Source organism: Toxotes jaculatrix, chromosome 12, assembly GCF_017976425.1.
Source record: "Toxotes jaculatrix isolate fToxJac2 chromosome 12, fToxJac2.pri, whole genome shotgun sequence".
NCBI classification, from domain to species: domain Eukaryota; kingdom Metazoa; phylum Chordata; class Actinopteri; family Toxotidae; genus Toxotes; species Toxotes jaculatrix.
This window is the reverse complement of record NC_054405.1, coordinates 2,452,042-2,467,753: the sequence shown is the minus strand read 5'-3', so window position 1 is coordinate 2,467,753 and position 15,712 is coordinate 2,452,042.

The window sequence follows — 15,712 nt, the reverse complement described above, 5'->3', positions numbered from 1 at the left end:
TTAACCGTTCACAAAAAAAAAAAAAAAAAAAAGGAAAAAGAAAAAGGAAGCGGTACAGGAGAAGTGGCAGGAAGCTCCCCCCTGCCTGGTCTGCAGTATGGGAGGAATGCTTCCCCCCCACCCCCCTCTCTCCCTCCCTCCCTCCCTCCGCCCCCGGCCGGCCGCCTGCCTTCCTCCAGCTAATGCAACAGGAGGAAAAAGTTTTTTTCGGTGCAAGGAAATCCCTCCTCCTCTCTTCTTCTCTTGTCTTTTTTTTTTTTTTTTTTTTTTTGATCGCAAAAATCTAATTATTATACAAGACTAAACTACAGAAACTATAGTTAAATTGAAGTAAATAATGTGATCCATGGAGAAATTCCAGTATATTCCAAATAAACAGGCTGATTTCGGATGCTAACTTTTAAGGTGTTTAAATGAATTCATGAATAAATTAATAATTAAAAGCTATTTTTAGGGGGGACAAAAGCAGAAATCTGATTTGATGTAGTTATTCTGGCGCTTTTGAGAAAAAAAGAAACGAATGAAAAGGGAATATGAAAGTGGCAAAAAAAAAAAGAAAAAGAAAGAAAAAAGAAAAACGACAAAGGGCTTTTGAGTTGGCGCAGAGACCGTGGGCCCCTCTGCTGCCTTTGAGTGCTGTCGGAAATGTCGGAATTTCCATCGGCCGTGCACGTGCAAATTGATTGATGGCTGCTCTGGAACACACTATTGTCAAAAGTATGTGGACACTAGGCAGTTAACTTTAAGTAAGGGGAAACCTAACGTTTAAAGGCAGGTCAGCTGCTGGACATCTTGGTACCTGCAATAATATATTTCCCACAATCTCTGGAGGCAAGACATTTATAAACAGGAAGCTGCTGGAACTTTATCAAGGAGAACTTAATCAGCTGAGCTGGGAATTCTGCCACAACCTCACCTGCTTCCAAGGTGCATTTGAGGAATAGTTTGAAGAATTAAAAAAAAAAGTGTAAGCAAGCAAGTGTTGCTGGAGTTTTCAACTCAGCAGCCAGCAGAGCTCAGCATTCAGAGCTCAGGAGCCCATCAGCTTCAGCCAGATATCTATGCAGCCACTGTGGGTACAGAGGTTCTCCCATTTGGCAGCACCACAAAGTTAAATAAGGAAGATGGAGTTGTGGATGGAAACTCACTGCTGGATGCCATGGGGAAAGAAGTTCACCCACAATGTCTGTTTGGGTCTACAAAGCAGGAGAACTGGTAAAAAGCATCACTAACAATGAGGATTCTTTAAAAAATGGCAGATGCAAAGCAACCTGACAGTGGAAGGGACCATCCAGTCTGGGTTTGAACTAATCAAGTTACACATCACAATAAGTTCAAGCAACCTCTAGTCTCCACACACAAGAGGCAATTGCTCACACTGCCAGTGAGAGCAGTAAGTGGCAAAATAAAATCATATGGACCTAAAATACTGACAAAAAGCTTATGCTTTCAAGCAAGCAAGTTTTTCACATTGAATGCATTCTCTGGCCTGGCAAATCCCCCAACACCCTGAAAATACCAAGCTAGCCACCTTCATTACTCACAGGGGCAGGCTCTGTTTCCAGAAGTTGCCATTTCAAATAACTTCCCTCCCACAAGATCTTCCAGTAGGAAATGAGAAACCTGCTGAAGGGCCACAAATGACACACTGGTCTGGATCTGGACGGATCAAAGAGATGGTACTCAAACTAAACAAAGAAAAGTCCCACTTTGGCTAAAGTGAACCGAGATACATCATCAGCAGGGACATAGTACAAGCAAGGTGAATTCTATCACAAACATATCCCGCCCACAGAATAACATACAGCTCAGGCTATTACTGGAGTCAGTTAGGCAAGGTCTCTCCAGGGGGCATCCACCCCTCACCAGTCTGCCCCAAAAAATGGCCCTGGCCAGACCATGTGCCCATGCCCAACATGTGCCTTGGGTGATCCAATCACAAGCTGACAGCTCTAAGTGCATTCGAGCAAACCTGGCATTAATTAAAATGCGTCTCCACACGTGTCTCAAGTGACCACTTGTGGATCTAACTTCCCTGCTCTAAGTATAAATAAACACATACATCATTTCCATTTTAAAAGACCAAATGCATTGCTGTTTTTAACCAGTGAGTTGCGGCTATACACTTCCTGTTAAACTGAAAGAAGAAATCAAATTTAAAGCTGCAAGCAGAAGGGCCTGCTCCTCCCGCTTTGAGCCCGTCCTTGTCACCTTCCCTATTTGTGTTTCCTTGACATACCTTGTACTTCCTTGTTCTATTTCTGGTGATGTTCCATAGCTTTTCCTCGTGTGCATTTCCTGTTGCTGGTTTATCTGGATTCCTGTCTTGCATCTAGTTCACTCACCAATTGTAAGTTTCATTCTTCTATTACTGCATCTATCTGCCTTCAAGCATTTCTGCACTTGGGTCCTGTCCCCCTGTGTTCCTGCCCAAGAGAGCTACCTTGAGTCATTCTGCCTTAACCATGCCCAAAAGTCATATATGTTATGCTGCTATGGCTCAGGTCACAGCTAAGCATTTTTGCGACCACCGGACACTGCGCAAATGAGTACAGTGTTAATTCCTGCATGGTGTTTGTGGATTTTGTGTAAATAAAACAACAATTTTCACATAAGGCTTACTTACTGTTGCAATGGGGTAACTATAACTGAATATTGGCCTGTTGATGTCTTCGGGCCATTACGTTTGTTCAGCGTGATGTTTTGGGCGGATTGTATATTTGAGTTGTCTGTCGCTTTTTGTACATCTTAGTGAAACATACCATGAGGACTACTTTGCTGAGTTTTTTGGTTGCAAAGTTTCGCGTTTGTTTGTAAAATGAAAATTGCTACAGGATATCCAAAATGACTGGCTTCCTGTGTGGTGAAAAAATTTGATCAAGCCTGAGAACAATGATCACACCAAATTTCATGAACATCCAGAGTCCTCGCACCTTCAGTTTTCAGGCCCTAACAGCACAGTCTATGTGTAATCCCTGGCGTGCTGCAGTCAAACCAACTACTGTCAATGACAAAGCCAGCTTACACTATTTAAGAAATAAGTATCTACATCCTCTTGACAGAAGATGTCAGTTGAGTAGGCGGTCCTTCAGTGTGACCCAGGACACACTTGCATCCACGCTCCTAAAAGAATGTGGCCACATGCACCCAGACCACCCCCGAATGTGGTCTGAATGATCAGATCTCAGATTTGGCCTCACTCTCTTTGTGTACAGCCTAGGCCTGCTGTCTGAGTGGTAAGGTTCTGGATAGCTTTTGATTTGGCTTTGTTAACTTGGTCCTTTTCCATCAGTGTGTCAGTTTTTTATATGTCGTCTTAATCTTGTTATTTTTGTTGTCCATGTGCAGCTTTTCATTTTTTACCCCCCACATTTAACTGTTACTTTTAGCATGCAACTTGCCAGCCCAGACCTGGAACACTAATTTTTTAATGGTCCACTGATGCAGAGGTCCACCGATGCAGTGGTCCACTGGGATTTGTCCCCAATAGTCCCAATGGCCAGTTGAACAGCAGAACAGCACAGCATCTCTTCATCTGGGTTATTGTGTGTAGTACCATCTTTTCCCACAAGGTGGTGGGACACTATCTCTTTGGAGTGAGAATCATCAAAGCCTTTGTTTTTCTGCTGAGAAAAGGAAAGAGATCTCAGTCCCATCAGTCTGACTTTATAAATAGTGACATCCAGTCACCCTCTGATGGAGTCACTTTTTCACCCTCTAAGCACAGCAGAACAAATCTGCTCAGCCTGTGATGGTGTATCCATCTCCATCAGTGCTGCACATTTCACTCCAGAGCTGACAGTCAGAGCAACTCTATTTATACAAAAGTATATTCTTATTCAAACTTATTTAGTTACTTATATGGGACTTCTGTCAGTCATAAAAGCTAAAATTAGAATGATAACTTTTCACATTTTGTTTTCATGAACTTACTTACTGTAAAGTCAAAATATTTCTAGGTCTCCATATAGTAATTTGTTACAGAAATTCTAACTGTTGTTAAAAGTGTCCTCTCTATCTATCTATGGCTTAGTGTAAATGAGAGAACCAATATGGAGCAGGACACAGACAGCCTTAAATATTTATTTTTTAATATTTTGTTTTATCTATCACCGTTAAAGGATTACAGGTTTGAACTTAGATCTCATTCATTGTATTGAAAAAGCGGGTTTGTTTTTGCTGTCTTGAATAAGATTTTTTTTCTTGACACCGATAAAGGGTTTTGATGATTGTGTAAAGGGTTTCGACAATACAACACCTTTTGGAGTATTTGCAAGTTGTTGTGATTTCAGCTGTATTCACCTGTAAAATGAATAGTCAGATGTGCCTGCAGAGGGATTAATTTAAAAGTTCCTTAATTCATCCCGCTTGCCTCCATATGTGTCTTCAGTGGCAGGGCTGTGGCAGATGGATGACAGTGAAATCCTTCACATTCTCTTTGTGTTAAATACATTTTTACTCCCTCTTTTATGTTGTATGTTATTAGAAAAGCCACTTCACAATAAACATAACTCCAGAAAATTATGGAGATGTATGAATGTAATGTTGATGTCTTTCTTAGTTATTAATGGATCATAGTTATTTTAGCTATCAGGGCGTCCTGAGATCAGTGACTGAGAAGAAACATCATACTGTGTTTTTTTTTTATCGCGAGACTACCCTGTACTACAGCCAGCCACCAGGGGGCGACAGAGACATTTTGGCTTCAATCCGCGCGCGCAGTCTAATCTGCAGTAGCAACAGCTTTCTGCTAACAGAAGAGAAAACACAACTGTTATGTAAGTCTTGAATTTATAATTCAATACTCAATACGCATGTACATGGTACATATACAATTAGAGTATTATTTGAGTTCATATTATTATTACTTTTTTCCGTAAGTTATACCAAGTTAGCTAGCTAGCATCCTATTATCAGTTTTGCTAACTAGCCAAAATGTTTGGCTTCATTCACTATACTGACACTGCTCTAGCCTTTACCAAAACAGGTGAGCCTACACAGAGGTCTTTTTGATAGTAGTGATAGCAGAAACCAGGGTTGACAGTTGCTTAAGGAAAATTAGCAATAATACAGTGTCAAAATATGTTATTACAAAGACTCCTTACAATCAAAAGTCCAGCAAAAATAACCCTTGGATCACCTCAAGGCACATTAGAACAACTCACAGAGAGGGTCTGATTATGATGACAAGTAGAAATAAATAGTAAATTACAATAAAATAAAGACAAAAAGCACAGCGTTTGTAGCGCAGGGATAACTGAGTGATCTGGCAGAGACTGGAGGGGTGAAAAGTGGTGTAAATACTGCAGCGGTAGGAAGGAAGCTGGAAAATCCCTGCACACAAACACTGATGCACGTATGTGTTACTATGGTTTTGAAATGATCTTGTATAATTACATAGATCACTAGTGTTTGAACTGTACTAAACATGCTAGGTGTGAAAACATCCATAAAGACAAACAGGCTGTAACAAGTTTGACTTCTCTCTACTGACAGTGTCCTCTGTGTACAACTCAGTGGACCAGGGGAAACAGGATGACTGCGTTGCTGCTACCCTGTCCTATACATATGGGTGTTGTTACCAGTGGAGGTGCACATGCTCAACTGCACAAATACACTTTGGAGCGAAATCTTACCAAGATGGAGAAACTACTGAAGAAGGGTATGAACTTATTTAATGTAATGGCAGTAGTATTGTATTGTAATTGTACCAATAAAACATCTTTGTTGGCATCACGCAGAAACAGATTAATTCAATACTGCTCTTAAAGGTGACACCCATCACTTAAAACAAAGGAGCACTTACACTTGAAAGTGAAAAACTAAAAACAATACCAGGACCTTATTGTTTTCTGTTGTGCTCCAGGTGTTGATGTGGACTGTGTGAATCACCTGGGTCAGACTCCACTGTTCTGTGCAGCTCTATTGGGCCAAATGAAGGTGACGGAGCTGCTTCTTCATTATGGAGCTGACCCCAACCAGTAAGTCAGGGCCTGTCTGTCACTCAGTGTAAGGATACTTGCCCATTTTCCAAAGGCTTGCTTCTAAAGTCTTGTTCATAATGAGGAGGATGATAATTTTGTTTTAAAGCTTTTGGCTTTGAGTTTTTGGAAGAATTGGTGTCTCCCTGAGGCGTTAATTCAAGTGACACAGCTTGGACTTGACTTTGACTTTGACTCCAGTGACTCCTGACCTCACCTCACGAGTTGGTGTCCTTAATCAACCAAAGATCACTTGTGAAGTTAAAGAAACATCACTCTGCAACATCACTCTCATGTCCCTGAGGGGAATGTGGCTTGTTTTTGTAGTTGAACAAAGTCAGCAGTGACTGTGTGAGTAGTAAGTCTTCTACAGTGAAAAGATGTAGCTATATCCTGGGGTTTGAGCATGTAGCTCATGAAAACTAGTGTTCCCAGTCAGTAGGACACAGCTGTTATTTTAATGCTTCAGGTACATATTAAATCAACGCCATATTGTTTTTTTTTCTATTTTCAGGTTTATATGGGTTAAAGGATAACATTTTTTCCTTCAGAACTCTAGTACATCTGCCCTCTTCGCCAATAAAAGCGTAGATTTCTGTTAAATGTTAATTAAACGTGTTCATTTTTTTTTCTAATTTCTTCTGAAGACAAATGGATTCAATGAGAGATTTAAAACTAGATTCAGATTTGCTAAAATTATCACCTCAACTCTAGTCCCCCAAATAATATACGTGTGTTCTAAAAGTTTCCAATACAAATTTGACAAAGCATTTATCATTTCTGTTGTTTAAAATGTATAAATGGCATTATAGGTGAAGGGTGTATAATCTTGAGGACTTTAAATGCTAAGTCAAGGACTTGGACTTGAGATTCAATGACCTGGAGCTTCACAGCCAAATCATGAGACTTACTTATAAAAAACAAACTTCTGTTGTTTACATTCATTGCCTTACAACATGACAGCTGCCTTACGGCATGACAGCATTCTGATATAATCAACTTTTTTTCTAGTCGCTGTGAGGACTGGAGCACCCCAGTCCATGCAGGTGTATTCTCCTGTAACACTTCAGTAGTGAGTGGCTTGCTGGATGCTGGCGGAGATCTAAGACTCCATGATAGGGAAGGCAGGACCCCCGTTGACTGGCTCAGGGTTGCGAAAAAGGACGGCAGTGCCCGGGTAAGCTGCTCTCTAGTATGGGTCAAACTCTAAACACATTGGCTTTTGCAGTTCTCCCAATGGGGGAACAGTATCCAGGCGAGATGAGTCTGCTCTGTGTTCTACTAATTTCAGTCTCATACTGCTTCTGTTTCATCAGATGCAAGAGTTCCTGGAGAGCTGCATGTCCTCTATGCAACAACTGTGTCAGAGCTCAGCCATGAAGAATCTATTCAGTGGACTGTCCCACATCTCAGCCTCCAGGTTGTTACACCCTGTATCTTTGCTGGATTGCATTAAGTCACGGTATGTTGATCAATAAGTCTATATTTATCATATATCTATACAACATTGTTTTATGTTCAGTGTGATTTTTTTTGTGATTGATTTTGTTAAGAATTTACTTTCACATTGGGCCTGAACAGATTTTTTTTTTCAGGATCCAATGTGTATTCAGTTCTTCTTTAATTTACATATATATATATACCTTTCTTCTTTTTAAAGAAAAACTGGTTTGCAAAAAAATATCTAAACATAAAATCTGGAAGTGAAAACAAAGCATGCGGTTCGCTGAGAACCATCCAGCTGGTAGAGTATTACATGCACATATTACATGAAATAGCACTATATCTAATACATATGAAAGAATAACGTAACAAATTAGAATTAGCTCCATAGTCCTGATGTTGGCTGTCTAATGTATAATCAGCTCATGTGTTTGTGTTTCTTCTCCCTTTAGTGGCGTTGACATGCAGTTCAATAAGAGGACAAGCAGCAAGTCTTCCTGCACAACATCCCAGTGTCTGGGCTTTGGAAAGGTATATCCTTCATACAGTATACAGTAGTTGCTGAGCAATGTTTGGATAGCTTAGCTTTTTTCAGTATCACCCTGCTTCCAGCAGTGAGCTAGCTTTAGCTGTGCTGGTAGAATAGCTTTATTGATTGCTGCAGTGTCAGTGGGTCTGTGGGTCCCTCACTACTGTCCAGACTGAAATATCTCAACGACAACCCTTGGATGGCAGCAGGTTTGCGTTGTCTTACTAAGCATTTTACCATGGTTACACCTTGCACCACTAGCAAACTACAGCCACTAGCATAGCTGTAGTCTGCACTAAGCAGTAGTGAGGGTGGTGTCCGCCCACGTGAAGCTGGTTAACACTTGTTGTACTGTGTGTAGCATCCAGCCGTTGTATTGCTCTCAGGCCTCTCCAGTTCCTGTTTACTTCCAGTCAAAGAAGGACCACTCCCTTAGCATTTGATATCTTCTGGGTCTGAGCCCTGTGAATACATATGCTTATAACACGTGTAATGCACATGCAAATAATACATATAATACTGTATACATATGCATATAACAGGCCCAGACCCTCTCTAGGTCCCTTTGCCATTTCTTCATATTGCAGTGAATTGTGAGAAGTGAGAAAATCAATTTTGACGATGGACATTGACGTTCAGCTGTGTTGGCTATTCCAGCACATTATACAGTTAACCTGTCCAAACCACAGGGCGATAGAGCCGGGAACAACCAGTGACTTCCTGGCTGAATTTTTCTTTTTTACTTTCCATTGTAACTGGAGCTGTCACAGGAATCTATACCACGTTGCCAAGTCAGTGTCAAAATTCTGAAAACATGTTGGTACTTGTTTTTCTACCATACTGTAAGCACTGAAGGTATCGTAGATGCTGTAGGTACTGGAGACGTGATTCTTTTGGGGTCTGAGGCAGCATAATAACCTACAGATGTTCTAGTCTGACTTCAGATGGGAAGGGGAAGAAGAAGTCACTGTAATTCAGGCAAGATCCTCCTGGACAAGTTATACTCAACCAAAAGCCAGGATGCAATCAGTGTCATACAGCATTTCAAATTAAAGGTGGAAACACCTCAAACTTCTCTAAGCACTTCAAAGACAGGCCTCTGGATCTGTACATAGAATTTAGGGTGAGTGAGTTTCAGTTGTTAACTCTATATTAACATGCAGTTAAAGTGTTTATATCCGGATATAAATTCGACCGGGTGTGGTCGAAACGTTGGTCACATAATAAAATTACTGCAGTTTAGTTTGCGGTCAGTGTCCTGTTATTATCTTACCTGGGGTGAGACTGGAAGACAGTGCACTCCCCCTCATGTACATGAGAGCCAGTGGAAGCACCTGCACCCCCAGTTAGTTGGGTTTCTGCCATAAGCTATGTCAGTTTCTTCCTCAGGGTCCTGTTTGCTCTCTCCACTGCACCCATACAGGCAGGGTGGCAAGCTACACCTGCTAATGTTCAGCAAGACTTTGGATGACATTATTTACAAAATAAGAGCCATTATATCTGCTTAGATTTAGAGTGCTTGCTGTCAGGGGTCCAAAACTAGCCTTCCCCTGGAAATATAAAACAAACCCAATGTCCTCCATTAAATCTTAAATAGAGTTTTTATAGATCAGATTTTTTTTGTGCTTCCATGAGTTCTCATTTTCTCATTTTTTTCCCCTTTAATCTGTTTGCTGGGTTAACCTGCCGCATACTGGTTCCGTTTGTATGCAGTCCTGCCTTCATGAAATATACAGCACATACTGCAGTATCACACTGCAAAACTAGAGGCCTGAGTTTTCTCCTTTGTATGTTTGTCTAGGTGTGTGTAAACAGGCCATGCCAGGCCTTGGCTTTGCCAGCATCTATTCCACTGATCAGAGAGAGTGATCTGACCCAGGATGATGATGAACCTTCACTCTCTTTCACCTGTGGCTCTTTGACCTCCATGACCAAGTAAGACTATTATTTAATGCCCACACGATACCGCAAGATACTTCCAATGTAGACAGGAAGTTAAAAGATACCATTACAGAGTCAAAGCACTTTCTTGGTGCTGAATAGTGTTATTATATATGGAACGTTATATTGCATTTTTCTTTAACCCACTACATTGATCGCCGAACTGTGTACTAATGTGTGTTTCAGTTACAGCTGGAGAGGCTCTAAGGTGACAGTAAAGACAATGAGGGACGGTCACATAGCGTATTTGGACCTTCTTCTCATGGAACAAGACTATTGCAGGTGAGACACAGGAAGTGGTACAAAATGTTGTAACTTGATGAATACATGTTGTTTAAGCTGCTCCAGACTTCAGACGACCACACAATCATCATAGGAGGCGTAACTTAATATCCTGTATGGGTGTGTGTGTGTGTGTGTGTAAGTAGCCAGTTGTTCCACCCACAGCTGTTGCAGCTGATGGCAGTAGCTGTGTCTGATGACCTCCAGGGGACCAGCCTGGTGTTTGAGCGAGTTTCTGTGGGCACACTGCACAACCTGCTGCACAACAGGGTAACAAAAACACGCCTGGATGATTTTAGAGTAGACACAGACATATAAGATTTATGTTTTTTGTTTTTTGTTTTTTTTTATTTAAGACTATCTTGGGGCCTTTGGCCTCAGCTTGACAACTGCCAAATTGACCACAAGTCCCTGGTTGGAATCAAACCATGGACATTGTGGTTATGTTGCCTTTTCATCTATGCTGGGGGCATGGTTCTAGGGATGATAATGGCCAACAGTCAGTTATCCACCTTGAAGGGGTTCAAAGGCAAGAGTAGATCAGTGGTAGGGGATATTTGTTCTTCATGATAGCAACTCATATGTGATTAGAACAGATATTTTTTTGGTACTTTTCATGTTTGATTGACTGCACACAGCATTTTTTTTTTATCAAAATCAGAAAAACTTTATTGAAACTTTATTAATCCCTGTAGAGAAATTCATTTATCTTGTCTGTATTTCCTAAATAATGTTTATCAAGCAGAAGGAAAATAGGAGTGACAAAAATAAACATGAAAAATCACCTCAAGATGTACGTAAAGCAGTACGACACGCCAACAGCGAATGACATGTGAATTTCATGTCAGTTGTCAATAAATGTAGGCATTTTCCATTCGTGGCAGTTTTAACAGCCACATTCTTCTGGGGTTGTTTCAAAACACTGCTCACCTCTGAATGCTGACTTGTGAAAAAGCTTTAACGGTGTTTGTTGTGGACCTTAAGTGTGTGTTTTCTTCTCCCTGTCTCTGCAGCGTGCTGAGTTCCCAGTGCTGCAGGAAAGATGGCTGCTCTCAGTGATGTTGCAGGTTTGTGAAGGTCTGCAGTACCTCCACAGGGGAGGCTTGGTGATGAGGGCCCTGTCCTCCCACAGTGTGGTCCTAACAAAGTTCACTGTGGCCAAGCTAACGGGTTTAGGCTTCATGGTTCCCAGGTAAGCAGACCCAGGCCTACACCGCGTTTGTCATATTTCATGTGTTTCCCCACACTCAGCTTACAATTATTATAATTGTGTGTGTTTTTGTTTGTGTATGTGCAGCAGTCTGAGTACATGCGTCACAGTCCCTAAGCATGTAGCCCTGCCCCCCAGCCTTCACAGATGGGCTGCTCCTGAGGTCATTAAACAGCGACCCTGCACAAAGGCGGCTGACATCTACAGTCTGTGTGCCCTGATCCAGGAACTCTACACAGGTAGCTCTCTCATGCTGGCTTCTGATTTTGGACTTTAGACGTCGCATGTTAGGGAATGAGTTGTTGACAATTTCACAGTTACCGTCGTCTGTATAATTTTGTGAGTTACATAGTGTTTTTTGTTTTCCTTTGAAATGGAAAATGACCCAATAGAGTTTTTTTTTTACTTCATTCTATAAGAACAGACTGAATGAAACTGAACAAAGCATTAGAACCAGGAAATAAAGATGAATAGATCGATGAACAGATATTTCCAAAAATACAGAAGATTCGATTTTAAATTCCCTTTAGTTTTAGGATATAAAGTCGGCGATAGTTTGTTCAAATGGAACATGCTTCACACATTATTTCAGACAGTGAGCCATGGGGCACTGTGAGCCTGGACGCGATCAAACAGGTGATGGACGCAGGTCAGACCCTGGCAGCAGACAGCAGCAGCATTCCGCAGCCTTACTATGATGTGGTCCTGAAAGGCCTGCAGCAGCACCCACAGGCCCGCACCTGCCGCCTGCAGAGCCTGTGCTACACACTACAACAGGACATCAAGGTGTTTCTGTTCATACAGTATAATTCCCTAGGATACATGTGGGAATAGTTGACTGCAACAAATATCAACAGCTGTCAGCAAATAAGACGAGTTTTCAGTGAGGTTTGGGTTTGGAAACAACACGGAACATTTTCCTTCCTGCTCTGAAACGAGTCCTTACATGATGCGTTTGTTTGTTTGTACGAGCTGCAGAGGTTGTCCCAGGGGGAACAGCTGAGTGGTGGGTTGTGTGCTTATCCAGAACAAGATCTGGGGCCTGGAGTCCAGACCACAAGACAGCATACCATTGCAGGGGAACCAGCGCAGAGCGGTACTGAGCCCAACACACAAAAACACAGGTGTTCCTATGTGTACTGATATTATACAACTAATGACTTGGAAATCTATGTTTACTGCATGTGCTTTGGGGACGTAACTCATCACAGTGGTGGAAAGACAGGTACACCTGGACAGACGCCTGGACAAACCGCTGTACAGTGGAGCAAAGCCAGAGCTGGGGAGAGAAAGAGGTGACTGTACAGATGGAGAATCCATGCTCTACCAAGTGGACCCTAACACAGACATGTGTCCTCTGCTTGGAGAGTTTGACTCAGGCAGTGTCGAAGAAGAAGAAGACGCTGAACCGGAGGCAGGCATAGACAGGGAGCTAGTGGAGCAGCTGAATGTCCTGAGGATGTCCAGAGTAACAGTGGACCAGAAGATGAACAGCATTGTGGTCAACCTCAAAGTATCGCAGGAACTGCTGCAGCAGGCCAGCCGGAGCCTGGACACAGTGGAGAACCCCCACCAGCTGGACCACACAGGGGAGGATCAACTGGACCCAGTGACTGGGTTTAGAGATGCTTCTCCCTACATCCACTCCATCTCTGCTCGTGCCTCCTCCACGTCTTCCTTCTCCGTGTCCTCCACAGATCTTTCCGGAGTTAGTACTGCTTCCGGACCACCTTCAAAGCAATACAGCCTGTTACCGCATAGGGGACATCACTGGGTAAATAACCTGGAGGCCCAGCTTCTGAGCAGAGACTGGGAACTGCTGAGCCAAGAAGAGCTGGCTTTATGGCTGAGTCACTATCCTACTGAACGGCAGCAACGTGAGCGGGGCCGGTTGCTGCAACTTCCCTTAAATTGCTACACGACAGGGATCCGTTCAGTGAGAACTGATCCCAGCACAGTGGAGCTGAGCCAGTACAGATCAGCTCTGAACGACAGCCCCCTCAACATGCTCTCCGACACGAAGCTGCAGGTACATGGGTTTAATTTGAAAGACTGTTACCGTCCTTGATCATAATATGAAAGGAGTGTTGTGTTCGATTTTTCTGTCAAGTGACACCGGTCTACATGATCAGATGCTGCGCAATCAGTAAAAAAACACTTTCAAAGCTGGAACAAGATATAAGATGTGAGACTTTAAGTCTGTGGAAGCTGTTTAAGGGGAAATTAAAGGGGAAACATTGGTCCTATGCTTTCAGAGTAAAGATGTGCTATGTCTTCTCCAGACACACAGTTCACAAGAAGATGCAGACATTACTGTGGACGTGTGCAGACCAGCAGCTAGAGGGAGTGCACTGCTGGAGACTCACAACACCAGTAAGACACTGATATTTCCTGCCACTGTGGCAGTGTCAGAAATGTACGATCAGAAGTGTTTGCCGAGTGGCGTCATCGTTTTTTTCTCCCCCAGAATATGAGAGCTTTCCAAACAGCTGTGAGAAAGCAGACGCTGTGTGTAGGCTTTGGTCAGACGCGGGTCTTCTGGCTGAACTCTCCAGCATCACGTATTCTCCAGCTCAGCCTCAGGAGAAACTCTACAGCATCTGTGCCAACAGCCGAGGCCCACCCTGTAATAGTACCCCACGTTGCCCAGGTAAAAGCAAGCGCAAAGTGAAAACTGGTGGAAACCTGCACATTGTAGAGTAACACACAGAGAAGAAACAAGTATCAGTCAGCAGGCCAGGGTAAGAGAGCAAGAGGACCTTGCTGGTCTCATAGCCTCCTAAGCTCATAGCCTCCTTTACTTGAATTCAAGTGAGGCTTGCAACATATGTGACTTACTTACCTGCTTGTGTTGTGTATTGACAGATGTACACTGGCGTGTAAAGATGGATCTCATTGAGGCCAGTCTCCCAGAATCCCCTGCCTGCAGCCACCTCAGTCCTGTGTATCTCCAGAATGGGAATTTCACCACACCAAGAGAAAGCTCGGTAACGGTTCAACCACTTGTGTCATGGAGCGGTGTGGGCTTCTTCAGCTTTTAATTCACTCCAGCTACAGTATCCCATACTGTACATATGTGTCACATATGCACATATATGTTTTTTGGGTTGCATTTACTGGCAGGCTGATATGTGCTGTTACCGCCTAAATCTGTAGGCGTCCAACGTTTTTCAGTGTCCACCTTTGGAGACAGACTCTGCCGGCAGTCTTCAGGGCTTCGTCACCGCCAGCCTGATCACAGATGCTGTATCTCCCAGCTCAAGTGCCCGCAGATGCCGGAGCGCTGTGGAAGAAGAGCAGAAAGTACAGGTGGAAGAGGAAGGAGAGGGAGCAGGAGAGTCCGAGCAGGAGCAGAGTAAAGACAGGCAGGAGGAAATGGGCGGAGGCGGTCAAAATGGGGAGGGAGGAGAGGAGGAAGAAAAGGAAGACGAGGCAGAGAATGAGTTTGAGAAAAGCGAGAAAGGATTACAGATGATCACACAGCGCAGTCAAGGAAAGGAGGAGGAGGAGAAGGAGGAGAGAGGTAATAAAATCACACAGCACTCACCACATTCACAGCTGAGATATGTGAACACAGGAGACCAGATTTCATTTGGGATTGATGGGAGTTTTAGGCTTTGTACTTTGCTTTACAGATGTGGGATCAGAGCTGGAGGAAGATGAGGATAAAGAAGATGTGAAGGACAGGAGGAAGAAAATAACAGGATTACTTGGCAGTGCTGAGGGAACAGGAGACAACACCTTTGTCAACATCTGTAAGCAAACAGACACGACAGTTCTAGAAACACTCAACAGCCTGGCCTTTACTTTATGTGTGAGCATTATCAGCTCCTGAGTGTGAACTGACTTGGACCGATGTGTCCACTCAGGTGAGCCAGATGCAGACACAGACACTGCAGATCCAGAGAAGAAGAAAGAGCCACGGCAGCAGAGTCCCAGTTTACTGGAGGACACGGACAGGTGGGTGGCAGCAGCTACATGAATGGTGATGGAGTGTGTGTGTGTGTGTGTGTGTGTGGCTGTTTTGGTGTCATGTGCAGGTGATTTTGTGAAGATGAGTAGCGGGTAGTTTGCTCTTGTTGACAAAGTGAGTGGAAACATTCTCAGAACATCTGAGAACCTCAGGATTCAGGATAACTCAGACTTTTCCACTGCACTCATGAGTCATGGTAACGTCACCACTGTGTGTGTGTGTGTGTGTGTGTGTGTGTGTTTCTCCAGAGCTCACTCAACACTGGATGATGTGCTGCAGGGCTTTTTTTAATAAAGAGCCTGGGAACCAAGTAAAGAAGCCGCAGCAGCGTGAGTATCAAGTACAGATGAGCG